Source organism: Chenopodium album, chromosome 15 (assembly GCF_948465745.1).
Source record: "Chenopodium album chromosome 15, dcCheAlbu1.1, whole genome shotgun sequence".
Taxonomy (NCBI): domain Eukaryota; kingdom Viridiplantae; phylum Streptophyta; class Magnoliopsida; order Caryophyllales; family Amaranthaceae; genus Chenopodium; species Chenopodium album.
The window spans coordinates 42,981,778-43,002,250 of NC_137848.1; the positions used below are offsets into that span (position 1 = coordinate 42,981,778).

The 20,473-nt window shown below is 37.1% G+C and overlaps 2 long non-coding RNA genes across 2 annotated transcripts; both read right to left on the reverse strand.

The window, feature by feature from the left end:
• Positions 1 to 17,695: 17,695 nt before the first annotated feature.
• Positions 17,696 to 19,266, reverse strand: LOC145582278 (uncharacterized). Its single transcript, XR_014099849.1, has 2 exons — positions 19,164 to 19,266; positions 17,696 to 18,363 (listed from the first exon to the last, which is right to left on the reverse strand). It is a non-coding gene; the product is annotated as an uncharacterized LOC145582278 (long non-coding RNA).
• An 81-nt stretch (positions 19,267 to 19,347) lies between these two features.
• On the reverse strand, positions 19,348 to 19,853 carry LOC145582279 (uncharacterized). Its single transcript, XR_014099850.1, has 3 exons — positions 19,759 to 19,853; positions 19,546 to 19,676; positions 19,348 to 19,443 (listed from the first exon to the last, which is right to left on the reverse strand). It is a non-coding gene; the product is annotated as an uncharacterized LOC145582279 (long non-coding RNA).
• Positions 19,854 to 20,473: the final 620 nt, after the last annotated feature.

The window sequence follows — 20,473 nt, forward strand, 5'->3', positions numbered from 1 at the left end:
TCGGGTTAAGGTCCGGTCAATTCCATATCGGGTCGGGTTGGTCGGGTTGTGGGTCAATTTCGGGTCACTAATTTCGGGTCTATTTCGAGTCATGGTTCGGGTCATTTGGTTCGGGTCATCGGGTCTGGGTTAGAATTGCCAAGTCTAGTCCACATACATCGGTATGTATTAGACCCAATAAGTCTCCTGCCCTTTTTCCCAACTTGGAGAATGGCTACTTAATCATCTTGCCTTATAAACATCCTTCGCACTTCTCAAACGATTCTAAATCAAAAGAGTCAAGAACACCTTCTTGTAGAAGTTTCTTGACGCGTTTGATGTTAATGTGGCCAAGATGACAATGCCACAAGTAAGTTTGATTTGACTCCATGGTCTTAGCTCTTTTAGTAGTATTATTCACATTATAAACTTGTTTGTACAAAGAAAGCACATAAAGACCATTTTCAGAATGTGCAATACCATATAAAACATTATCGAGGTAAAATGAACATTCATTGTCCTTTACTCGAAATTCAAAACCTTTGGCGTCCAACGCCGAAATTGAAATGATGTTTTTGGTAATGTTGGGAACATAAAAACAATTTTCAAGTTCCAAAACAAGCCCAGAGGGCAAAGACAAACTGAGAGTTCCTACGGATACGGCTGCAATTCTGGCTCCATTGCCAACGCGGAGTTCAACCTCTTTCTTCGCTAGCTTCCTAATGTTCCTTAGACCCTGAGAATTGGAACAAAGGTGTGAGCCACATCCGGTATCTAATACCCATGATGTTGAGCTAGTGAATTTTAAGTCTATTACGAATATACCTGATTTAGAAGCAATAGTTCCGTTCTTCTTATCTTCCTTGAACTTGAGGCAATCTCTCTTCCAATGTCCCTTCTTCTTACAATAGAAGCATTCGGAATCAGATTTAGAAGACACTACCTTCTTCTCCTTGTTATACTTGGTAGCTTTAAACTTAGGCGGAAAGGTCTTCTTCTTACCCTTCCCCTTAAAGCCTTTCTTCTTCTTGCCTGAGAATTTGAACGGCTTGCCCATTTTGATCATGAACATATCATGCTCCCCCTCATCCTTGAGCGTTTGCTCTGCTTGCCCCTTTTGATCATGAGCATATCATGCTTCCCCTCATCCTTGAGCGTTTGCTCGGCTTGCTTCAACATACCATGAAGCTCGGTGAGTGTTATTTCAGACGGTATACTACAAGAGGGGGGGTGAATTGTAATAAGTTCCTAATGCCTAATTTTCGCGGAATATAAAACAGTTATTGTTAGGAACTTAAGAGTGCAAAGAAAATTTTACGAGGAAACCTTCCAGGGCCCAAATAGAAGTAAAACCTCGACCCTCTAAGGGATTTCAAGCCAAACCAATCCACTATAATAGGCCAAACACTCCTAGTTACAACCTATTACAAACAGACCTTTCTCACAAGTTCCTACCCAAAAACTTGCTACTCGATAGGACCCTATCCTACCCAACATAAGTACCACACTTAGATTCACTCGTACTCCCTGAGTACTACTCACTCGGCCTCTCACTAGAAGCTCACTTGGCTTCACCCTAGAAGCTCACACTTTGTAATATCTTAGTTACAATAACGAGAATCCTCACGAACTCTCACACCCCAATACATAAAACACTCAAAACCCTTTTTCCTAATTACAAGATATCAAAGAATAACTCTAAATACATACATATGAATAAAGAGATAAATCTAATATGCTGGACACTCAAGATCTGTCTGGAGCTCACTGAACGAACTGAAACCAAACTCTGACCGGAACTTTGACCTGGAGGTTTGACTTAGCTTTGTGGTGAAGGATGAAACCATTAAGCACGACCACTAAGCTTCGTCAGCCTCAACTTTGAATGAATACATATGAGCATATTTATAGTACACCCAAATCATTCATTTCGTAAAAGATACATTTTCTCAAAAGATATGTTTAAGAGATATTTCCCAAAAATAAGTTTTCCAAAGATATATCTTTTTGTTAAGAATATATTCTGTCAATATTAATAAGATATATTTACCATAAAATCAGATTTTATTTCAAACTTATATTTTCCAAATATTAGCTTATCTTTTTCCAAAAGATATACTTTTCATAAAATCAGATTTTATTCAAAACTTCTTTTTGCTGAAAATACTTTCCAAAAATAACTTATCTTTTTCCAAAAGGGATTTATTAGAAAATAAATATCTTTATTCTGTAAAACCAAATCCCTAAGAGATATGCACGTATTAGGTAAATATATATATCATTAAAACCGACTTTTAACAACATGCAGACTTAAGTTCCGATTAGGTTCCGGAACTCTAACATTCTCTGAGTACCTAACTTTAACTCTAATTTCATTGACTATCATGAGTTCACCTTGGTTCTTTAGACTTGTTCCAGACTGACTTTTATGTCCAACATACTTACATGAATCCTAGAGCAATATACTTCAATTTCTCTGTCTTCATGCTGTTTCTCTGAAACTCTTGTTCTGGAATCTTATAGTCTTGATGTTTTCTAGATCTCGAGGTAAACTTCCACTTCTGGAACCGTAGGCCAAGTTCCTAACCAAAACTTGTTGTCATCTTCGCAGTCCAAACTCCTCTAGAACTTGCTGTCATCTTCGCAGTCCAAGCTCCTCTAGAACTTGCTGTCATCTTCGCAGTCCAAGCTTCACTCTTTAGCTTGCTGTCATACTTCTGTTAGGAAGCTCTTTGTGTGTACCTGTTAGGGAACACTTCATGTACTTGTTAGGGAACATGCTTCGACTCTCGTGGGAAAGCTTGCCGAAGTTTCCTTCCGCATCTCGTTGGAGAATATCTTCAGGTTCCTTCGTGGTTTGGTTCTCGTGTGAGAACCTGCTTTAGGTTCACTCATTCTCTCTTGTTCCTCCTGAAGTTTTCTATGTTCCAACCCATTGACTTCACCTAAGTCAGTTCTTGTCTTCACATAAACACTTAAGAGAAACATTATATTGAAGTTTTTTTGTCATAAACAAACTTCAAGTGAGAGAACTGATTAAACTTAAAGCTTATGTAAATACTCCTACACATATACGACTCATGTATGCATAGTGTACTTACCTCATGAAGCTAACATATGCAAACACCTATTTGCATAGTTACCTTCATGGTTACTTAGCCATCATCATACTAATCAACCATAACACTCATCATTGTTCTTGTTCCTCTATTGCTTATCCTATATTGCTCAAGTTCCTTGTATATATACCTGTCATTGCTTAGGTTCCTTGTATCTTGTTCCAGTCATAGCCTGTTCTTTCTATGCACAACTTAACAAACACGTTAGATAGATAATCATCATTAGTTTACAATCATCAAAACCTAATTACTCAACAATTTCTCCCTTTTTGATGATGACAAACTAATGATGCTTATCACATATTAAAGGATAATCGTTGTACATTTATTCCCTCTTAACTCTTCAAGGAAATAACATTAAACAAGTTAGGAACATACACAGGAACTTCATATAGTTAGGAACTTAACAATACACATCATTTATCAATGTATATATACTTTCAATGATCTTGATGTAAGAACTTTAGCCTTAATCACTGCTTACCATAAGCATCATACATATTCTTCCCCCTTTTGTCATTATCAAAAAGGGTATTGTTCCACACGTTTGTTTTCCGTAAATTACACACACATAAAGTCATATAGTCACACCTACCACCATATAATAAGTAGATATATAATGGTTAAACACTTGTTGTTCCTAACAGCCTCAAGGTACTCACTTTTCAAACACGGATACCATTTCCACACTCTTTTCCAACTCACAATCCAAAGGCCCAACTTCAAAACCTTTAATTGAACTTGACAAATAAGAAGTTAAAAATCAAGTAAAGATCAGATCTATAAAGTTATAAATGGATTGTATGAATAAACAAATGAAAACGCAAGCTCAAAGGATATATAAAGAAGCATATGAAACAGAATAAGTAGAGGGAACATGAAGTGGAATTTGTGCTCTTCGTTTATACCTTTTGAGATGAGGTTCGCCACATTTTACTTCACCTCAAACTCTTGAACCTCCTGCTAAACACAACACATATTCATCTTTCTAATTGATAACCAAGTTCCCTTACTTCAACCACCAACTTCTTTGAGGAACATTCTGCACACTAGAACTTAAATAGATTTCAGATTCATCATAGTCAAGTTCCTTCATCGTTTATTATTATTCCTTCACTAGCTCACCAAGTACACGAGTACATGAGATCAACATAGTCAATATTCTTCATATTTAGATATCTAGGAAATTAAATATTTGATCACCTTTTTTTTTTTTTTTTTTATTCAAAGGGTGTCATTACACAAATTTTGCATGCTTTCCTAGAATAACACATTTGAAATCAATGAAGATAATACTTACTCATACACTTGAGTTCCACAACCAGATATGAATCTTTTTTATTTCTTGGTTCCTACCTTATTCCCCCTGAGTCCCTTACCATTCTTCTTACTTTTTAAGTGCTTACTTCTACTTTTTCTTCAACTTCCCCCTTAACATGTAATCACCATTCTTCACGTTTCAACGAACCATAAATATATGATGAATGAACTTAGAGCACATGGAACTTAAGAATAAGAAGTAAAATTATATGAACGGAAAGAGGAAATTAAATTGGGTGAATAAGAATCTTTAAATTTCTTAATATGAGACAGTTAAAGTATAAGCAACACGGACACACAACTTAGAGTTGTAGGATAATGTTGCTTTTGAAGATATATGGTGTGGATGCTTGAAAGTTGGCAAAAACGATAGGTTGGTTCTCTCTGATATTTAAGCAAGTGAGTTACAAATGGTCTAGGAACTTACCTGTCTTGTTCCATCACAGTTTCTTCCATTGTTCCTTTGGCAACTTAGGAACTTTGTGTTTGACAGCATCCATAGTTCTATTATGAGACCTCTAATACTCTTAGGCAAGTGAGTATGTCTTTTACAACACAAGAACTAAGTGTGACACATAAACAATAAGCGCACATTCTTTACTTTAAGTTTAACATGCATAGGAACCTCAACTTGACATAACTTAAGGGAAAAATACTTTATACTCATGTTATGTTTCATCAAGTCTTGTTCCATTAAGCAATATATAAGAATGTGACAAGTCAAGACAGATTCATAAGAGAATCAATTCACAAATTCACATATTTCATTATTCCTACAAAAATTTTATCAATTTAATTCATATAATGACATAATGTGAAAAGGAACTTGTACTTTATGTAGTCTTTTACCAGAAAGAATATAAATTTAAAGCATAGGTTGATTATGATGGCTTACCTGAGAGTTCTCGAAGTGATGTTCTGTTCCTTGACGATTTCGAATCTAATATGAACTTTCACTTCTAACTCAAGTTCCATTGTCAGTGGTTAATGCTTACAAATACATTTTCTCATCAAAGAATTAGCAAAAACCAATGCACAATGGCTCGTTAGTTGTACCAGAAATATATGCAATGTAGATGAGTACAACTAATAACTATTCCATCTTGAAAACAAAAATTGACAATTTTAAAGCACAAATTTCAAGAAGGAACTTGGATAGCATTCTATCCTAGAGTATGTTCCACATAGACGTCTCTATAAAAATTTATATCAAGACACACAAGACATCCATGTGGTACAACTCTAATCTCATATAAACAGGAAGAACAAATGATATTCAATTCGCTTCAAGTCTAGCTACATAGGCAACAAGTTCCTTAAAACAATACATACCTTTGTATTGGTTGTTTCATTTAAGAACCAACCTAGCCTTGTTCCATTCACGTGCCTTGCTCAACAAGCTTTATCCAGAACCTCCTTTTTAATCTCCGATCCTTTTTAAGTGTTCTAGAATAGGTTCAGGATGTAACAAACACCTTCTTCCTTTTAAGCTCATTGAGTTCCTGTTACACATCTAACCTTCAAGCTAAATCCTCAAATGCTTCAATGTCGTGAGGCTCGGCCTTGGTTACATATGTATGAATGACACTGTAGTTCCATAGTTTGTTGAGATTTTGCTGGTTGGAAAAAAATATTATCTCAGCTCCGGAACTTCGTCGGAACTTGCTTTCTTGTATTGAGTTCATTGAACTTTGCTGCATGAGTTGGAACTTAACATCTAAAAGTTCCTCAACATGTGTAGCTAGCCCTTGCTGTTATTCTTAGTGACATATTTCTTTTCTAGGAACTCAGTTAGTTCTACAAGAACTTATGAGTTCATCTTTCATAACCTGTTTGATGGGAACAAACCTGTTAGTCTCAAAATATGTTCACTTATTGCACATTAAACATGATAGTGTAAACTCTTTATGTTTTACTGTTCTAGGCGTTTATGGGTAAATCGCCTTGGTACTTCTATCATCAAACATCCCTAAGTGGAACATAGGGTGTCTTGTTAATCAAAGATCTATTGATTCAGTGTTGATGTCGTAGCAAGAGATATTGAAAACTATTCCAAAGAACCTGCAAAGACCATTAGCATATAACTTTGTTTTCTTTGTGTCTTTCATGATTCAAAGTTGGAAACTTGTTGTCAATCATGTGTTCCTACAACAAACATCAAACATGACTGGAACTAGGTTCCATTGTTAGATCTATAACTTCATAAATGATGAACATTTAGCCACATATTCTGTTATAGAAAAGACTTTCAACAAATAGTTCATCATCTCTTCTATTAAGAAAAGTAATCAAGTGCCCATTTTCATTCAATACTTATAAACAAGATATCTCTTTCAATTAATCTCTAAATATCACATGGTAAACAAATCCATATATATCACTAAGATCTAATGGATTAGTGTTGCTTACCATCTCCCTGATGTTGAAAGAGAATATAACATGTTTTGATTCTCATGCTTCTTGATCTTAACCTGTTCCTATTATTGAGTTCCTACTAGGTTTATCAAGCACGAAAAGATTAACATGTTTCAAGTTTGAAGCATAGAAGAATTTCATCTTCAATAAAACCTAGAAATGTCAGGTTGTTGTTAGGAACCAACCTGAGATCCACAAATGTTGTGTTCCTTATTTGGTTCCCTTTGTTTTTGACATTTCCACTTTTTATTGATGATGCCGAATTAAATCCATAAAACATCTAGAGTTACAAACATTTAGAAAACCAGAATGTGCATTAAAGACTCGACAAGATAAATATTCACAATGGTATAGGAACTTGACTTACTAGCTTCCTGTTATGTAGCAATTTTACCTTTCGTGTTAGTCTTATAAGTCAAAGTTCTTTCATTGTAGGTTTATAGCAAGAGATACCTTGATTTGGCTATCATCATCTCTTTGGAACCTCGCTGTCGAGATACTACAAGTTCCCTCCTACTGTAAACCTTCAATTCTCCATGTTCCTTTTAACATAAGGTTGGAACATGTCCTTATGGTCCTTTACACCATTGTTTCTTGGGTAGAGGAACGTGTTGATTTAATCTCAAATTCTTCAACACCTTTTCAATGTCCCTCATATTATCATTCAAAAGATAAAACTTGAAAAATCAAAACCCAAGAGAATTCTTTTGTGCTTTCAATAAGTTAGTAGGTTAGTCAAAAGAGATAGATACAACCTAAGCATAAAAAGTATTTGAGTATAGAGTTCCTGTAAGAAATACTCCCTTTTGGATGTTGTTCCATAAACGAAATTATTAATCTCTAACATGTAGTCAAAGATAATCATCTTGTTTCATCATCCTTCATAAGGGTCTGCTACAGGAATTTATGCTTTGTTCCAAGAAACTTTGAACAATAGGAACTTGACTGGAACTTGAACAAGAAGCTAAACAGGAACTTGCACGTTAACTCCTATAGCACCTTGATATAGAAGCTTTGTTATTCCTATTTCCCTAAGTCGTTTTATCATTCCAAGTTCACCAAGTTCCAACTAATTTGAGCACCGAGTTCCTAATGGAACAAAATTTTACGCACCGATTTATCTCAATGAACAAACTTACAAAACAATAATTAATAACCAGCACAAAACTAGAAGAGAAGTCAGTTTGTCATGATATACGTTATAAGTTTCAAAACAACTTCTCTTTTACATCCATTCACAAATACCACCTTGGAAATACGGGGAATTGAAGTTCAATAGGAATTTGTGAAGGATTAATACATACCAAAAGAAAATGACCAATATTTACAGAGAGATGTATAGGCGACTTACACACTTATCCATATTATTGCTTCACCTACTACAAACCTCTTATAAAGGCTCTCTAGTGAGAGGAACTTGCACATAATTCTTCATATACAAACAACCAAAGTATCATCGTTATTAATAGGTTGTCTCCACTCACATAGCCTACAAAATCAGTCACCTTTTGGCTTTGGTTACCCAATATATATTGGGTACCTTCTTGTTAGTAATAGTTGTCAATAATCCATAATTAAACCAACTATCTTCACTAACAATAAACATCATGTGTCTACATAATAAATATTCAGAATAATGTAGACACATGATAAGGTCATTCTTTGGCAAATATTCAAAACATACATTCATTACCTTGCCCAAAGAATTAAGTTTCCATTTAGGTGTAATCCAGGTTCCAAGAGACCAAAAATGCATAATTCCAAACAATGCGTTCCTTGAACTATTTCTGGCAAACTGATTCTTTAAAAATAAATCAATTTGTAACTCTGAAAAATACTTTTCATGCTATAAATCAGATTCGAGGTTACACAAAATTGATTTAAAATCTTTCAAAATATAATCCAAAATTTTACTAGAAATACTGCAAGGAACTTATACACATAATAACGTGCATATAACCAAGAATTCAAAGACGAGACACTTTCCTCAAAGATGTTCATCTTTGAATCACTTCTGCTTCACAAGCAGACTTTGATCTTCACGTGGTATTGGGAACGTTCTAAGGTTGAGTTCCATTCGCGGCATTCCTTGTAGAAATCAATCCTAGCCTGGAACTTGCTCCTCGGGGTTGCCCGGTTTATCTAGAGCATTGGCTCTGATACCAATTGTTACTTCAGACGGTATAATACAAGAGGGGGGATGAATTGTAGTAAGTTCCTAATGCCTAATTTTCGCGGAATATAAAACAGTTATAGTTAGGAACTTAAAGAGTGCAAAGCAGATTTTACGAGGAAACCTTCCAGGGCCTAATTGGAAGTAAAACCTCGACCCTCCAAGGGATTTCAAGCCAAACCAATCCACTATAATAGGCCAAACACTCCTAGTTACAACCTATTACAAACAGACCTTACTCACAAGTTCCTACCCGGAAACTTGCTACTCGATAGGACCCTATCCTACCCAACCTAAGTACCACACTTAGATTCACTCGTACTCCCTGAGTACTACTCACTCGGCCTCTCACTAGAAGCTCACTCGGCTTCACCATAGAAGCTCACACTTTGCAATATCTCAATTACAATAACGAGAATCCTCACGAACTCTCACACCCCAATACATAAAACACTCAAAACCCTTTTTCCCAATTACAAGATCTCAAAGAATTACTCTAAATACATACATATGAATAAAGAGATAAATCTAATATGCCGGACACTTAAGATCTGTCTGGAGCTCACTAGACGAACAGAAACCAAACCCTGACCGGAACTTTGACCTAGAGGTTTGACTTAGCTTCGTGGTGAAGGATAAAACCATTAAGCACGACCACTAAGCTTCGTCAGCCTCAACTTTGAATGAATACATATGAGCATATTTATAGTACACCCAAATCATTCATTTCATAAAAGATACATTTTCTCAAAAGATACGTTTAAAAGATATTTCTTAAAAATAAGTTTTCCAAAAATATATCTTTTTGTTAAGAATATATTCTGTTAATATTAATAAGATATATTTACCATAAAATCAGATTTTATTTCAAACTTATGTTTTCCAAATATTAGCTTCTCTTTTTCCAAAAGATATACTTTCTATAAAATCATAATTTTATTCAAAACTTCTTTTTGCTGAAAATACTTTCCAAAAATAACTTATCTTTTTCCAAAAGGGATTTATTAGAAAATAAATATCTTTATTCTGTAAAATCAAATCCCTAAGAGATATGCACGTATTAGGTAAATATATATATCATTAAAACCGACTTTTAACAATGTGCAGACTTAAGTTCCGATTAGGATCCGGAACTCTAACAGTCTCTGAGCTCCTGACAAGTCAGTAACTCTAATTTCATTGACTATCATGAGTTCACCTTTGTTCTTTAGTCTTGTTCCAGACCGACTTTTATGTCCAACATACTTACATGATACCTAGAGCAATATACTTCAATTTCTCTGTCTTCATGCTGTGTCTCTGAAACTCTTGTTCTGGAATCTTGTGGTCTTGATGTATTCAAGATCTTGAGGTAACGTTCCACTTCTGGAACCGCAGGCCAAGTTCCTAACCGGAACTTGCTGTCATCTTCGCAGTCCAAGCTCCTCTAGAACTTCCTGTCATCTTCGTAGTCCAAGCTTCACTCTTTTTCTTGCTGTCATGCTTCTTTTAGGAAGCTCTTTGTGTGTACCTGTTAGGGAACACTTCATGTACTTGTTAGGGAACATGCTTCGGCTCTCGTGGGAAAGCTTGCCGAAGTTTCCTTCTACATCTCGTTGGAGAATATCTTCAGGTTCCTTCGTGGTTTGGTTCTCGTGTGAGAACCTGCTTTAGGTTCATTCATTCTCTCTTGTTCCTCCTGAAGTTTTCTATGTTCCAACCCATTGACTTCACCTAAGTCAGTTCCTGTCTTCACGTAAACACTTAAGAGAAACATTAGATTGAAGTTTGTTTGTCATAAACAAACTTCAAGTGAGAGAACTGATTAAACTTAAAGCTTATGTAAATACTCCTACACATATACGACTCATGTATGCATAGTGTACTTACCTCATGAAGCTAACATATGCAAACACCTATTTGCATAGTTACCTTCATGGTTACTTAGCCATCATCATACTAATCAACCATAACACTCATCATTGTTCTTGTTCCTCTATTGCTTATCCTATATTGCCCAAGTTCCTTGTATATATACCTGTCATTGCTCGGGTTCCTTATATCTTGTTCCAATCATAACTTGTTCTTTTTATGCACAACTTAATAAACACGTTAGAGAGATAATCATCATTAGTTTACAATCATCAAAACCTAATTACTCAACAGTGAGGGTTTTCTCCATGCTGTGCATGTTATAGTTCATCTTGAACTGGTCATAACCTTTGTGCGGCGAGTGGAGAATGATGTCAATTGCCATCTCGGTTGAATACCCCACATCAAGCTTTTCCATGTTCTACAACAATCCGATCATTTTAAGTACATATGGGCTGACTGGTTGTCCTTTCTTGAGGCTGCTCTCAAGGATCTGCCTGTGGGTTTCAAACCTTTTAGTTCGGGCCTGCTCTTGGACCATAGCTCAAATATGATTTCAAAAGTTGTCTCCTTTTCAAAGAAAGTCTTTTGAAGCTCGGGAGACATTGTGGCCAACATGATGCATTTGACATCCCGATTGACACTTTGCCATTGGTTTAGGGCAGCTTGAGTCACCTCTTCATTGGGAGTCTTGGGGCATTTCCTTATTAAGGACATATTCCTTTTGCTCTTGCATAAGAACTATACGCAAGTTCCTTTGCCAATCAAGAAAATTTGGCCCACTCAATTTCTCCTTGTCGAGAATTGAGTGCAACGAGAATTGGTTGTTTGAGTTATTTGAAGACATGATTCTATAATTGAAAGAATTTGAAATGAAAAACCATTCATAATACTTAAATAAGATTGAAATCATGCATTTTAATCAAACTTATTTAAACATCTTATTCACACATTAAAATTGTCCCTATTTTGGTGAGAATAAGTCGATTCCGAGATCCAAAGAAACAAAGAGTAGTTAAGCATGCTTTGGCTTGTCTTAACACTCAATCTCCTAAGGTAAGCAACACTTTGCTAATGGCTCCAAGCCACTCTTGGTTGGATAAATCGTGGCATCTAATGCTCTCTCAACAACATGACATGTTAGGACTCCATCACATATATCGTTGAGTACAACCAAAACCAACTTGCATACCCGGTATGCCTTATGAATCCTAGGGAGTAATAGTGATGCCTCGCTTTGGCATAGCCCATCACTACTCTCAATAGGTTGATAAGTGTTGTTTTGGAATGACAATTTCACTCAATATTTTAGGGACCTTGGGTTTCTATGTTGGTTGATTTAAGTGAACTTAATTAATCATCACAACATTCGAAATCCTAAACATGCATCTAACTTATAATTCATATATAAATACTCATAAATATATATCGTAAACATAAATAAAGATGCATTTGGCAACTAGCATGGCCCCTTGAATCTTCAAGTCTTCAAGGGACGGCTTTTGCAACTTCATGGCTTCGTCTTCTAAGAACCTCTGTCTTTAAGACATAACCATAATTATGCAAATACTAGTATCTACGATTAGAACTAATCTAAATATTAAGGTACAAAAAATACTCAACGGTTCGCAGACCGTATTTAGATTTACAAAAATACATCACGGATCGCAATCCGTATTTTCTATCCTAATCGGGCCCTACTAGTTGCCATTTTAAAAAACCTGTGAGAGAATATACATTCCATTCATCCATTCACTATTTGTGAATGGCCCATGCATTTTACAACGATAAAACAAGTAACAATGCATAAAACGCGCGTAAACTAGTAACTAATTTAGGTCGTTAATCCAATGAACATACCTAATTAAAACTAGTCAAAGTTGTTTAATTGATTATGTAGTTTAACGCAATTAATTATTGAAGCTCCCACTAAATTCCGCATTCATCTTAATTAATCCAATTAATTAAGCCGGTAAACCAAATTATTTGCCAAAATTTAATTTTGCAAATGCCGCTAAAAAACCTAGGCCTAGCCTCCAACATTTATTAAAATAATTAATAAAATAATTAAAACGGAAAAATAAGCAAACACGAAGCCAACCGCACTCAAGTGGCTCACGCACTACTTGCATGCCATATGCAAGCCAAGGTCGTTTAGCAACCCTGGACTATGCGGCTTGGTGCATGTGCCTCCACCACTCCACGTAGCACTAGTTAGGTCGAGCCTAGTAGCGTTTGCTACGGGTTACCTGGTGCTAGGCACACGCCCCATGGCTGGTTGCCCCTTCGCACCAAGCACCAAGCTCGCGCACGGCTGCCCACGAACCCCGCAACACAGCAACACGCACGCACGCAGCATAGCCGCAGCCCGCTGCTACCTGGCTGGTGCTGTTGTGGTTGGGCGCTAGCCACGTTGCCCTTGTGTGGCGCGCACCAGGAATCACCCACCTTGGCAGCCATATGTGGGTTGCACAGCAGTCCGGCTAGCCGAAGGGGTGTTGCCTTAGTTTACGTGCCATACTATTGGGATTTAAAATTCGAGTTTTTGGGTGACTAAATAATTAATTCTAAATTAATTTTAGAACAAATTTAGTGAGCAAAATGAAAAATCAAACAAGTCCAACTTTAATTAAAAATTCATAAAAGTGCACACAACCAAAATTATTTCCAAGAACCATTCTTTAATAAAATTGGTTTAACTTGGTGCAATAAAATAATAAGGGCAATAACTCACTATTAATTTAATTAATTTAAATTAATCATGAGGTTTTGACAAAATAAAAGGGAGTTGGAAATATGAACACAAGTTCAATAAAAATTCCAACTTTAACACTAGTGAATCCTTGAAAAATTATATCTTCCAATATGAAGATAAATGAAATTTCTATCACAAGATTCAAACTTTATGATTCCAATCAACTTAATACATGATTAAATCAAAAGTTCAACCAAAATTCATGGAATTTAGTAACTCAAAGCTTCAATCACTTAAAACAATTAAAGATTGAATCTTTAGTACTTGGAAGCAACAAAGAACAAACTTTTTACACTTAATGTAATTAATTTGCAATTATGTGAAAAATAAAACCAAACTTTCAAGCACCAATTACTACCAAGTAACCATGCTTAAAGAGGTTTAAAATTGCATATAAATTAAAGAATGAACCAAATACATAACCACCATAAATATGCAATGAATTTTCAAGGTTAGAAAGACTTAAAATTTTTCGTCAAAACAAAAATCCCTTGAAAAGTGCATTTATGGTCGTTTTTTGGCTAAAAACATAGTCCCAAAAGGATAAAACCATTTCCAGAACGCCTTTTCCACCCAAAATTCACTATTTTTGGGCGAAAATCTGGGTTTGGGGTTGAAATCAGCTCTAATACAGGTTTAAAATTAATAAAACCGAGCTACTAATCTAATTAGCAACTTAAAACAGGAAAAATTAAGCCATAAAACACCTTGAAAAATATGATTATAAAAATAAATGAGCAAGGCTCCGATACCGCTATTGGGTTTCGGTGAGTCCGACCCACCGCGGAAAGAAACCCGACCCAAAACCAAACTCACAATAATTATAACCATAAAGCATAATTAACATAAACACAAGACTAAGTAAGAGATTATTACCTTTGTAGCGTGCTTCGCTCACTTAATTGAGCTCTTACTTCGAAAGCCCTTTAGCTCCGCTCACACGGAGATCTCCTACGAAGTCCACCAGCAACGCGAGCACCGAACTCGGTTTATTGCCTCAGAGTTAGCAAGGCCCGACCTCAAAACCCGAGTAATGTTCAAAGGTTGGTATTCACACTGTGATGCCTTTTTCAACACTTACTCAAGTGAAGAATCCCAACCTCCAAGGTTGGTATTTATAGGCAAAGGCTCACAAATTTCCCACCATCTTTCCATGTGGGAGATTTTGATTTTTTCATTTTATTTTAAATATAAAATAAAATAAATAATCAAGCTACTAATAAATCAACAAGTGTCATGCTCACATGAGAGGTTAGGTGAAGACCATTTGGAGGAGGGGGGGGGACCAAACTTGCTCCCCACTCCCTCTCTAAAAATAGGCCAACACATCACCTTACTCCCCTCTTGGCTTGCGCCACATGGCAGCCCCAGCCATGGCACACAAGCAGCCTTGCTGGTACTTGGTGCTTGCGGCTGGGCACTGCTACCTTGGCCTAGTAGCATCATCGCATGCATGCCAGCCCAGCAAGCTTGCTTGCTGCTTGCTGCTTGGCGAGGCGCGCCATGCGCATGCATCGCAGCCCCTGCGCGCCAGCACGCACGCACTGCTAGCAGTGCTAGCACGCTAGCGCGCTGCTAGCTAGCTAGCATTGCTGGCTTGATGCTGCTGCTACTAACACATGCTAGCTAGCCATGCACCAACAGCACTGCTAGCGTTGGTGCGCTAGCACGCACCAGCCAGACTAGGCTCGGCTTGGTGCGCTTGCTAGCCACCTAGCTAGGCCTTATGCCCCTAGCACTCGGTTTGCTCGGGGCATTCCGATGCTAGGGGTATTTTGGTCATTATGTTGATTTATTAATTATTTTCTCGTCTCGTCTTTTTATTATTTTCGACTCGACGCTCGGTTTCGACGCTCCAAGCTCGAATTTCCGACGTCTAAATATTAATTACTCGGGCGACTCATTAATTCATTCCGAATTAATTCGTCGCTTCGGTTCGCTAATTGCTTGGGTTTGACCCGAAGGGTTCAGTCAAGATTAAGCTGTAATATTAATTATACATTAATATTACTGATCGGAAGCGACCTCCACCCAGGCATTCCGATCACTTGACCTCACTGAATAATTAGCTTTCTAATAATTCCGAACCCTCTATCGGAATAATACACTTGTTCGAAGGACACCATTCCTTTCAGGGAGTTCTTCAAAAGGTGGCAGGTGTTAGCAGGAAGCTGGTTCTTTAGAGCGAGGAAAAATTCAAACAGCTCGAGAAGTAAATTAATGCGGCCGAGTTAGCCCTGAAGGAAGCGCAAGCAAAACCCACTACTCTTGCTAGTTGTGAAGAGTGTGTGAAGTTAGGACAACTCCTTGATGATCTGAACGAGAAGTGCAAGGCTTATTGGCATTTAAGAGCCAGAGTTGCTAAAGTTCGTGATGGTGACAAAAATACGAGATTTTTTCATCACAAAGCTTCTCAACACCATCGCAAAAATACAATTGTAGGCTTGTGGGGTACAGATGGCATATGGCATGAAGGAGAAGAAGAGATTGAGGGGATCATTTGCAATTATTTTGATGAGATCTTTACTTCTCGAACTCCTATAGGTCATGATTACAACGTGGTTCTGAATTATATGCAAAGTAAAATTTCGGCAGAAATGAATGCAGAGTTAAATAGTCTATATACAAAGGAGGAAGTTCATATTGCTTTGAAACACATGCACCCAAGTAAGGCACCTAGACCGGATGGAATGCATGCCGAATTTTATCAGCGATTTTGGCATATTGTGGGAGATGACGTGGAAAAGTTTGTATTGAGAATTCTGAATGGTAATCCTTTTCCTGAAAATGTAAATAAAACAAATATTGCTTTAATTCCGAAGATAAAAGAACCGAAAAATGCATCAGATTATCGTCCTATTAGTTTATGCAATGTCATCTACAAGCTTGTGTCGAAGTGTATTGTGCTCCATCTGAAGGGAATTCTGGCTAAGGTTATTACCGAAAATCAGAGCGCTTTTGTTACAGGGAGATTGATCACAGATAACGCTCTAGTGGCCATGGAGTTGTTTCACACAATGAAGAACCAGAGTAAAGGGAAGAAGGGCCATATAGCCATGAAATTAGACATGAGTAAGGCCTATGATAGAGTTGAATGGGGCTTCCTTAGGCAACTTCTGCTAAAAATGGGCTTCGATGGCCGATGGGTGAATCTCATAATGACTCTTTTTTCAACAGTGAAATATTCGTTTATCATTAATGGAGGTTTATACGGCTCGGTGACCCCGTCTAAAGGGTTAAGACAGGGTGACCCACTCTCTCCCTATTTATTTATTATTGTTGCTGATGCCTTTTCTCAGATGATTCAGGAAAGAGTGACTTTGGGAGATATGAATGGTGCAAAAGCAAGTAGGAATGTTCCAACGCTCTCTCACCTTCTTCTTGCAGATGAAAGCCTACTTTTTACTAGGCCCAACTGACGGGAATGCTCAGTTATTGTTGATATTCTCAACCAGTATGAAGCAGCATCCGGGCAAAAAATCAATTATGATAAATCGGAAGTTTCCTTTGGTAAGGGTGTGAGGGCGAAGCAACGAGAAGAGATTATTGGGATCCTTAAAATGAGACAAGTGGAGCGCCATGAGAAATATCTTGGGATTCCGAGTATTTTGGGTCATTCACTACAAGAAAAAGGGTAATTAGCGACGGCCAAAGTAGTCGCAAATCCGTCGCAAAAATGGATTTGCGACGGATTTGCAACTACTTTGGTTCGTTGCCAAAGACCTCGTCGCAAATCCATTTTTGCGACTAATTTTTGGACAGTCGCAAATTTAGCGACGGATTTGCAACGCCTTTGCAACTACCATTTAGCGACTAACTTTCAAATTTTAACAACTAAATTATTGTCCGTCGTAAAATATTTGCGACGGATTAGCAACTACTTACGAAACAAATTTTTGCGACTACAAAACTAATTATTTGTGACAGATTAGCGACTACTGAGACTAATGATTTTGCAACTAACCAATCAGTCTCTAAACCAAATTTGCAGTCGCTAAATATTTGCGACTGACGATCAATATTTGAGACCATAATTTAGCGACAACCAATATCAATCACAAAAAAAAGGTACCCACGCATAAATTCAAATAACCAAAATGTTAATTTTATTCAAATATCCAAAACATCATCAAATTTGTATCAATGTATTAAAAAACAATATTTAACTCATATGACTAATTGTTTCAAAAGTCACCTCCCATATAAAGAAAGCTACTTCAAATAAGAACCAATAATGACGATGTAAAAAAAACCAGTTGTTCACAAAATTACCACCAAGAAAATAAAAATCACTTAGTTGTATCACGAGAGCGGGTGACTGTAGGCGTAGGAGGCTTACAAGGACGATAACCTTGTTTGACAAGTGATACCATTTCCTGCAATGTTTTTTGCATGGCTAATTTTTCCTTCTTCCATGTAGCTTTTTCGATCTCATGATTTTCGACGAATTCCTTAGCATATTTTAAGCTCTCTGCCGCTATTTTTTGGCTTTCTTCGACCTTATTATGGTTTTCTTCTGCCATCTTCTTTAATTCTTCAACTTAAGAGCTTAATTGAGAAATCATGGAAGGAGTAGAAGATGATGTCGTAAGTTGAGAAGCAGGATCGCTCTTGTAATACATTTGTGAAGCACTCCTTAAACCGTAGACTTTTCCTTTCTTTTGCCCACCTACAACCTCCAAATAGACTTTGTCGGGGTTTATCTCAATTCCTTTGTTCTTAATTTCCTCAAGTTTTTCCATATATTCTCCCTGCATTAAGATATGTATTAGTAACTATGATCTCAAATGTTAAAACTTAAAAAGACTAAAAACAGCAAAAAAAAAAAAAAAAAAAAAAAACAAAATAAACAAAATAAACAAAAAAAAACAAAATAAAAAAGAAGTTAAAATAAAAAATGCAACACTTATAGCAAAATAATTTATGTAAGCAAATATTGGTTAAGTCCCGTGCCATGCACGGTAATTTTTAATACATATCATTAGTTTAAGACTGCTATTTAATTATAAAAAAACCTAATTGCAAAATAGGATGAAATTATGTGAGTAAACAAAAAATGACCAGTAGATATAAAGACGGTCAGAACAAGTAGAATGATAAGCTCACATGAGCAAAAGGATCATTGGTTTCAGCAGATGAAGGGGGAATCAAGCATGATAAGCTCATGCTCGTTAACATCAAAACAATAATTTATGTGAGTAAACAAAAAATGACCAGCAGATATAAAGACGGTCAGAACAAGTAGAATGATAAGCTCACATGAGCAAAAGGATCACTGGTTTCAGCAGATGAAGGGGGAATCAAGCATGAACGCCGCATTCTATACAAGAGGTCCCGTCGAAAAAGTACATTATACTCTCATTCTACATGCTTAAAAAGCTCCATCAGATGGTTACTATAATAGCATAGCATTAAAAAGGAAGCTGAATTTCCAAAAATATAGAAAAATTGATAAAAGTAATTACTGTCTTATAAAAAAAACACAATAGCTTTGGCAAAGCTGCCTCACATCATGAAGCAACTGCAAATACGATTAACTGTACCAATTTACCTGCAAGGATTGCTCATAAAAAGGGCATTTGGTATTTCTTTCTGAAGTTCTTTTGTTAGATACTTTGGAAGAGCACACCTTGGGAGAACAGACGAGGGGCCTGATAGTAATAACACTATAACATCAGAATGGACATTGGAGAATGATATATATACAAGCAACATAAGTCAATAAACAGAAATCACCTGCATCATCAATGCTAGGAATAAATAAAAACCGGCTTTGCTCTAGTAGTCGAGGATATTCAGCAATCATTTTACCAAGATTCCCAAACTGCGATCTTTGTGCAAAATTTTGTCATTCAAAGTTGTAAATGCATTAGTATCCTATAAATTATAAGTTAAAAGAGAGAAAAGAACAGGGATAAGCATTAACTCCTTACCTAAGCGAAGCAAAAGAATGAAATGATAGATTACATGGGGAAGAGCAGAAACTCCCCATGAATATGAACAAAGAAGGAACCACCTCCACAGCTTCATATCCCTCCAGAACTTCTTTCAACTTTACCATAGTCTAAGAACAGGGATAATCGAGCTTCATTAAACTGATAAAGAAAGAAAACAGGAAACTAGTAGAAGTGTTAATATCCCATTACCTCTTCATCATCTAGCCATATGTCAGAAAGTACCACAAACATGTCATTAACTGCTTTTCTTTCCATATCATCTGTGAACCAATATTTGCATTGTTCGATCTTTACTTTGATGGCTGCTGCCCACCTCTTATCCATCACCCCACCTTCTTAACCTCCACCACACCAATTCCCCTGCTCCCTCTCGCACACAGCAGCCCACCAAAACCTTGCTGCAACTACCAACCACATCAGCCCACTAAAACCAATCAACATCCCCTGCTCCCTCTCCTTCACTCACGCATCAAGCCATCAACCACCACGCATTCCAGCCTTACCACCAACAACACCACACACACCAGCACCAACCACCGCCAAAACCGCCAGCATCTCCTAAAACTAATTAGCCACGCACTTCTCAGCCCACCAATTTCATCCATCATCCACCAGAGCAACCCCAACTGCTACAGCAACAGCAGCCGCACCACCACAGCCCAAACCAGCCACGCTATCACACCTCAATTCTACCACCATCACCCAATTGCAGCCGCACCACCACGTTCACGCACAGCCGCAACAACAACCCAATTATCCCTTGCTCTAATTCACCTCGCAACAGCCCCTGCTCACCCTCACCAACACCAGCAGCCACCCAAACCAAACCAAAATCACCACAACGGCCCCTCACCAACACCACCGTCAACAACCAGCAACAATTAAGCAATTCGGCCCCTCAATT